Source organism: Meriones unguiculatus, chromosome 1 (assembly GCF_030254825.1).
Source record: "Meriones unguiculatus strain TT.TT164.6M chromosome 1, Bangor_MerUng_6.1, whole genome shotgun sequence".
NCBI lineage: Eukaryota > Metazoa > Chordata > Mammalia > Rodentia > Muridae > Meriones > Meriones unguiculatus.
Window position 1 is genome coordinate 37986213 of NC_083349.1, and position 6624 is coordinate 37992836.

The following is a 6624-nucleotide window of genomic DNA, read 5'->3' on the forward strand; positions in this document are numbered from 1 at the left end:
GACACAATCCTGAATGAGAAAGGAGGTCTGACTTTTTTTTCCAACAGAAAACAATTTATTTCTGTATGGGTTTGGTTGTAATGTAAAGAGGAAAAAACTTGTTTGTGCAGGTGTTATGCTTAGATAATAAGGAATAAAAGTAAATGCTCCAGGCCAACTGAAGTCAAGAATAGAACCATTGCTTTTTAGAGCGGAAATAACATGATTCATAACCACCCATTCTTGAGGAATCCTACTGGTTGAATTAAGTGGAAATGTATAGAGGTCCGTGTATTGAACAGTAGTATCTCCCTCAGTCTAGAGGGTATTGAGTCGATTGTTGGAATTTTAAAGGAGAAACTTGTAAATTTAAAATGACTACCTCCTCACAGGTGTCAGCAAAAACCTGATGCTTTACAGCTTTTATTCTGGGGACTGAACCAAAGGCCTAATGGATGTGAAAGGAAGCGCTCGTGTTAGTGCTGATGTGAGAGCTAAACCTTGGATGGTCTTATAGTAGACCCTTGCTGTCAGTGTGTAGCAAGGCATTACAATGATCAGTGTTTTCATAGTGATATTTTGGGGCAGGGAGGGATGTTAGGGTCTCAATCCTAGCTCTGGTCTGGAACTCACAGTGCAGTCCAGGTTAACCTGTTACTTGTAATCCTGCCTTGGCCTCGGGTGCTGGAAATATAGAAATAAGCTCTTGGCTACACCTAAGGACACATGTATAGTAACCTTAAGATTTGGATTTAAATAATTTGTAAGGAATGTCATCTGGGAAGAATAATTCAGTATGTAAGGCACTTTGGAAGATTTGAGTTCTTACTAGACTCTTGGACTCGAAAAGTATGTCCCTCACTCCAGGCTGATTTAACTGCTATGCACATTGAAATTAAATACTATGTTAAATCATAAAAATAGGCAAATCTTTTAGTGAAATCTAGTGTGTCTCATCTGTAAAGCTAGGGCTTCTAACCCAGTGTGTTTACAAAGGGAAGATAGGTTAGTTTTGTTTTTTGTAGTGCTAAGGAATTCGTATTGGGCGATCATAATTGGTGGGCCAAGTTACTTTAAGGCCACAATACTGCCCTGTTTGATTTATTAGGACGATATTGATTTATTAGGACGATAACACCTAATTGAAGAATATCAAGAAAGCACCTAAAATATTTCCTGCCACTATATTGATTTGCTATCGAACTTGGGGGAGAAAAGAGTGGTTGCATAAAACTACCTAAGAGGCTACGAATAGCTTATTTTGAACAATCTTCGTTTGTATTCCAGGCTAGCCTTGAACTGGGTGCTCTTGGGACTGACTACAAGGATGTGTCACTGCCTGGCTGGTTGGTTGGTTTTGGTTGAGACATACTGCCATCTCTAAATCACCTTTTAGCCAGGCTGATCTCAAACAATTATAAATGTGAGCTATCATGCCTAACTTGAGATCTCTAACTTAAACAGTTTAAAGTGATTGGAGCCATTCTTCTCTCAGGTTTTTTTGGACGATATCTACATTAAAGCTCCTAACTAGTAACCCCAAAAAGGTAAATATCTACGATAGTAGCAAAAGGCTAAACATACATCTGGCTTTTTTTTAATATCTTACAGTTTTAAAATGTCCCATATATCTGGGCATTTTGGTTCTTTCTTTAATTACCTGCTTAAGTACAAATTCATATGTTTATTTTTACTTTGAAATGATTCTTTAAAAGTGGGTGTTGTCCATAGTACTAGATACTAACTTTGGGGAGGGTGTAGTATTGATAACATTGTATACCTGAGGGCTGGAGAGAGAACTCAGCAACTAAGAGTGCTTGGTGTTCTTCCTTAGGACCCCAGTGCAGTTTCCAGCACCTACATAGGATGACCTACCACTGCTTGTAACCAAAGCTTCAGGGACCATTCTAGCCATCACGAGGCAACATACATGCTGCCACCAAGCCTAACTAACAACCTGTGTTTGATACCCAGGAGCCAGAGATACACCTGTCCTTTAACCTGCCTGCAAGCCCCCCACCCACACACAAAATGTAAAAACTTAAAATTACAGAGTCCTGTTTTATACTGTCTCAGAGTACATTGCTGTCCAAGTAAAAATGAGCTTTGTAGCATAAATGTAAATTTTGCTCAGAACAGCTAAGTGTTTCTTTCCTTTTGGTGGGGATACATTCTTGACATGAGAAGGTTTTTTTGTGGTTTTTTTTTTTTTTTGAGGCAGGGTCCATATATAGCCATTACTTTAATAACTTGCCATGTAAATCAGTTGTGAGTGCTGGGATTAAAGGTGTGGACCACCTTGACTGTGAGATATGTCTAATTCGTTAATAGCAAGATGAAGTGAATTACAGGTTACTTATAAGTAAATGGACACTCTTGAATATTTTTCCTGATTTTGTTTGCAACTGTCACCACAGAACTTTTAGATTGTAGCTAGGCATATAGGGTTTTGTGCTTCTAATCCCCCACTGCTCCAGAGGCTGAGACTATAGGATTGCAGCAAGTTTCAGGCCAATGGACTGTGAGACACTTTAGGATTTGGTCTTTATGTGAAATGTACAGAAAGCTATTCAGGAGTTAATTTGCTGATTTAATAAAAAAATAATAGAACATCTTTCTATTACTACATTATCAAAGTCAAGTCAAGGGCAGTAACTATTCACAAAAGAACAGCAGTGTTAAGGCTGAGGTTGGTAGACAGTTTGAAGCCAGCCTGAGCTACATGTTAAGACCCTGTTTTTAGAGTGGGGTGGAATAAGGGTGGTGAAGAGATTGCTGAGTAGTTTAGAACACTCTGTCTGCCTCCCTCCTCCCACTTTCTGTGCTTGGTGTCTGTTTTTGTCTGGACTAGCTGAAACACTTCTGTCTAAATTTCTCAGGCAGCCTGTATGTTTAACCCGTGGCAAGCCTTCATTCCTTGCTTGTTTTCTTGTCTCTCCCCATCACTAAGGATTTATTAAAGTGTGAAGCTTCCTATTGTACCACATCTTTTTACTCTTACAAAGGCCTTAGGTAGTTTTTGTTGGTGTTTGTTTTGTTTTGCTTTGTGATTCTATGTCACACCTATGAAAAAGTACTTAACTGGGGTGGTATTTCCCAAGGAACCCCTCCTTTGGACTTATGGTATATAGCTAATAAACCTATAGAGCATACTAAATGGCTTCTAACATTAAGCTTCAAGGTTATGGTTACTGTAAAGTCATTCTGCAGTAAAATCTTGTTAAAAATGAATGGTGCTCTACCAGCTCATCAGTCTTTAGCCATTTTTGTTTTACATTATACAGAGATAAGCTAAAATTACATATACTTTTTAAAGTGCCATTTTTAGTTACTCGGTTGGCATAAAAATTAGATTGTGTTGATTATCTGAGGGTCACATAACAGTTTTAACATTTAACACTTCCTAGATTATATCAGATGAGAAAAAATGATGTCGGATGATACTAGTGTGAAGCAAATTCAATCTACACATTGTGTCATTGGCACAGCTTTTAAGCATTGGGATGAAATGTTTAGTCTAAAAGAAAGTAAGGCATTTGTGGTGAATTAAAGAGTAGCTTGTCGGTTTTCACTTGATAAGTTGAGATCTATAACTAATAGGTAGCACATACTATAAAACAGGGCTATGTAATTCAATGCTAAGAGGATTATATTGCTAAGAAAAACTAGATGAAAAACTTACAAGAAGAGGGTTATACCATTACATTCCTGGAATGCTAGAGCCAGGGTATGAAATAGAAATATCAACAGGTTACCTTTATTTAATCCCTTCATTGAGCTCTGTCTTGCCCTCACATTTTGTTGAAAGTTTTCTTTAAAAAGGTTTTTGTTTTGTGGTTTTAACAAGGGTAGTAGGAATCTTAAATTTTTCCATTCTTAAGGTCATGGTTGCTTTCATATATGGTTCTTCAACAAAGTTTACTGAATTTCATTTAATTTCTACCAAGTCTGGTTTAGGCTTACCACAAATACAATGTGTTTAGGCAAAAGCTAGAAATGGAGTGAATTTGCTTCCTCTAGGAAACAGGTCACAGTCAGGCTAGAGCACCCAGCGCTGTCAGTTAAAGTTATGCTTTTAAAGACCTTACCTTTTTAGAAGGGATGGGAATACACAGCCATTCCTGTATGGCCTGGAGATAAAATAGCCGTGACCTACAGAGCATGAGGAAAACATGAGCAGGATGATTAGGCAGAATTCCCAGGATCCAACAGGAAACAAATGCACTGGTATCTAAGTGCTGAGGTAGCCTAAACTACCCTCTGGCCAAACTGAAGGGCTTTTTTGTTCTGTTTTGGTTTGGGGTTTTTTGTTGTTGTTTTTCTTTTTTTTTTTTTTTTTTTTTTTTTCTTTTTGCCATATTCTAGATTAGGGAGGCTATTTTAAAAAAGATCTCTATTAAAGTTTACTAGAAGGGATATTCTATAGGACTGATAACAAAGAAAAGAACATTAAAGTTAACTTACACAAAATACTATTAATTGAGAAGGATTGTACAGTGGTTTAAATTCCTTATAGAGGTGCTACAGTATAAATTTAATGTAAGTATATATGTAATTTTATATTTCCTGACAAAGCACATCTTAAAAAAATAAAGGGTAAAGTTATTTTTTGAGTGTATTTAACTTAACCCAGTATAGCCAAAGTAGAATCAGGATCCCAGCACTTGGGAGACAATAACAGGTAGAGCTCTTAGTTTGAAGCCATCTTGGTCTACATCAGGCCAGGCAGAGCCACACAGTGTGATTCTGCCTAAAAATAAATCTGTGACTCTGGAAAAGTTACTTCTTTTGCACCTTAGTGCCTTCATCTCTATCGACTAGATGATGTGTATAGTTAAGTTCAGTAGCATTAAACACACTATTGTAGTTAAAATTCTACCTTCTCTTTTTTTTAATTAATTTATTTTTTTTAATTTTATTTTATTAATTACACTTTATTCACTTTGTATCCCCCCATAAGCCCCTCCCTCCTCCCCTCCTGGTCCCACCCTCCCTCCTCCTTCACGCAAGTACCAGGCATGGAGATAACCTAGAACCCCTGCACAGTTATAGCCCATGGCAGTTTAGTGTGTCCAAGTGGGTTCCCTAGTAATGGGAACAGGGACTGCCTCTGACATGAACTGATTGGCCTGCTCTTTGATCACCTCCCCCTGAGGGGGGAGCAGCCTTACCAGGCCACAGAAGATGACAATGCAGCCATTTCTGATGTGATCTGATAGACTACCTTCTCTTTTTAAGACTTATTTTTATCTGCATGTGTTTAAGTGAGTATATGTCATGTGGTATGTTCAAGTGCCCTCAGATGCCTGAAGAGGGTGTTGGGTCTCATGAGCCAGAGTTTCAGTTCTTTTGAGCTATTTCATGTGGGAACTGGGAGCCAAACTTGGGTTCTCTGGAAGAGAAGAAAGTGTTCTTAACACTGAGCCATCTCTTCACCACCCTCTTCTAAAAACAGTATCTTACTGTGTAGCCCAGGCTGGCTTCAAACTCAGTGTTCACCAGCCTCAGCCTTTACAGTGCTGGTATTACAGACCTGTATCTCCATACCTGGCTTTTTCACCTTACCACAGCTAAGAACCTCTTCAAAAAGCCTATTCATGGGGTCTAGGAGGCATGATTCCGATAGGTGGGATATAACAATCAGTGTTTTTGTAGTGAGCTAAAAATAATGTGGTAAAATGAAAGTGGAACCCACCACTAGGCTTTCTGCAGTGTTTGCTTTTTTTAAGCTGGAGTCATTAAGTCACTGAAATTATGTTCTATATTTGGTATCTTTCTTGTCACTGAAATTGCATTCTGTATTTGTTTGGCTTTTTTTTTTTTTTTTTTTCTTGGTCAAAAGAGATCCATGTCTCAAGATTATGGATCTAAATGGCCTTTGGGGGAATGAAACTTGTGTACTTTAAGAGGAAATCAGGTGTCACAGAAGCCAAGGATACCAACTTTACCTCCTTTTCAGAGACATAAGAACAATATTACCTTTTCTCTTTGTTTCAGAGGTAACAAGGATGGTTGTAGATTGAAGGAGAACATTCATTGATGACACACAAAAGTAGCACTCTAGTTGGCCAGGCCTGGTGGCACACACCTTTCATCCTCACACTCTTATCAGGAGATAGAAACAAAGGGGTCTCTATGAGTTTGAGGCCAGCCTGGTCTACATAGTGTGTTCAGGCCACTCAAAGACTATAAAATCAGACCCTGTCTCAGAAATAAAACAAAAAGTCATCATCTTTCTGTTATTGTGAGATTTTTCCTCTGACCATAACAGGATGCTATTCTTGGACTATGTCCTGGAGCCAAGGCAACTAGAGCAGAACACCACAGTAACAGCAAGATTTGTGGTAATGGGTCAGAAGACGCTCTCCTGAATTCAAGTTATTACTCCTCCCCAGTTTGCAAGTGATCTTGGGGAGATGTTAGACTACATATAGAAATAAAAGATTGAAAACAATGCCCCGTGAGTTTGCCGTCCATGCTGAAGTGGGACTTTGTGGTGCCGCATCTATTTGTAGGAATACATACACACATACACACACACACACACACACACACACCTCTAAGTAACCCCTCACCTGTGCACTGTAAGAAAGAACAATAAACTTACTGCTCTTACCAAGTTGAACTACAGCAAAGTTACATTTC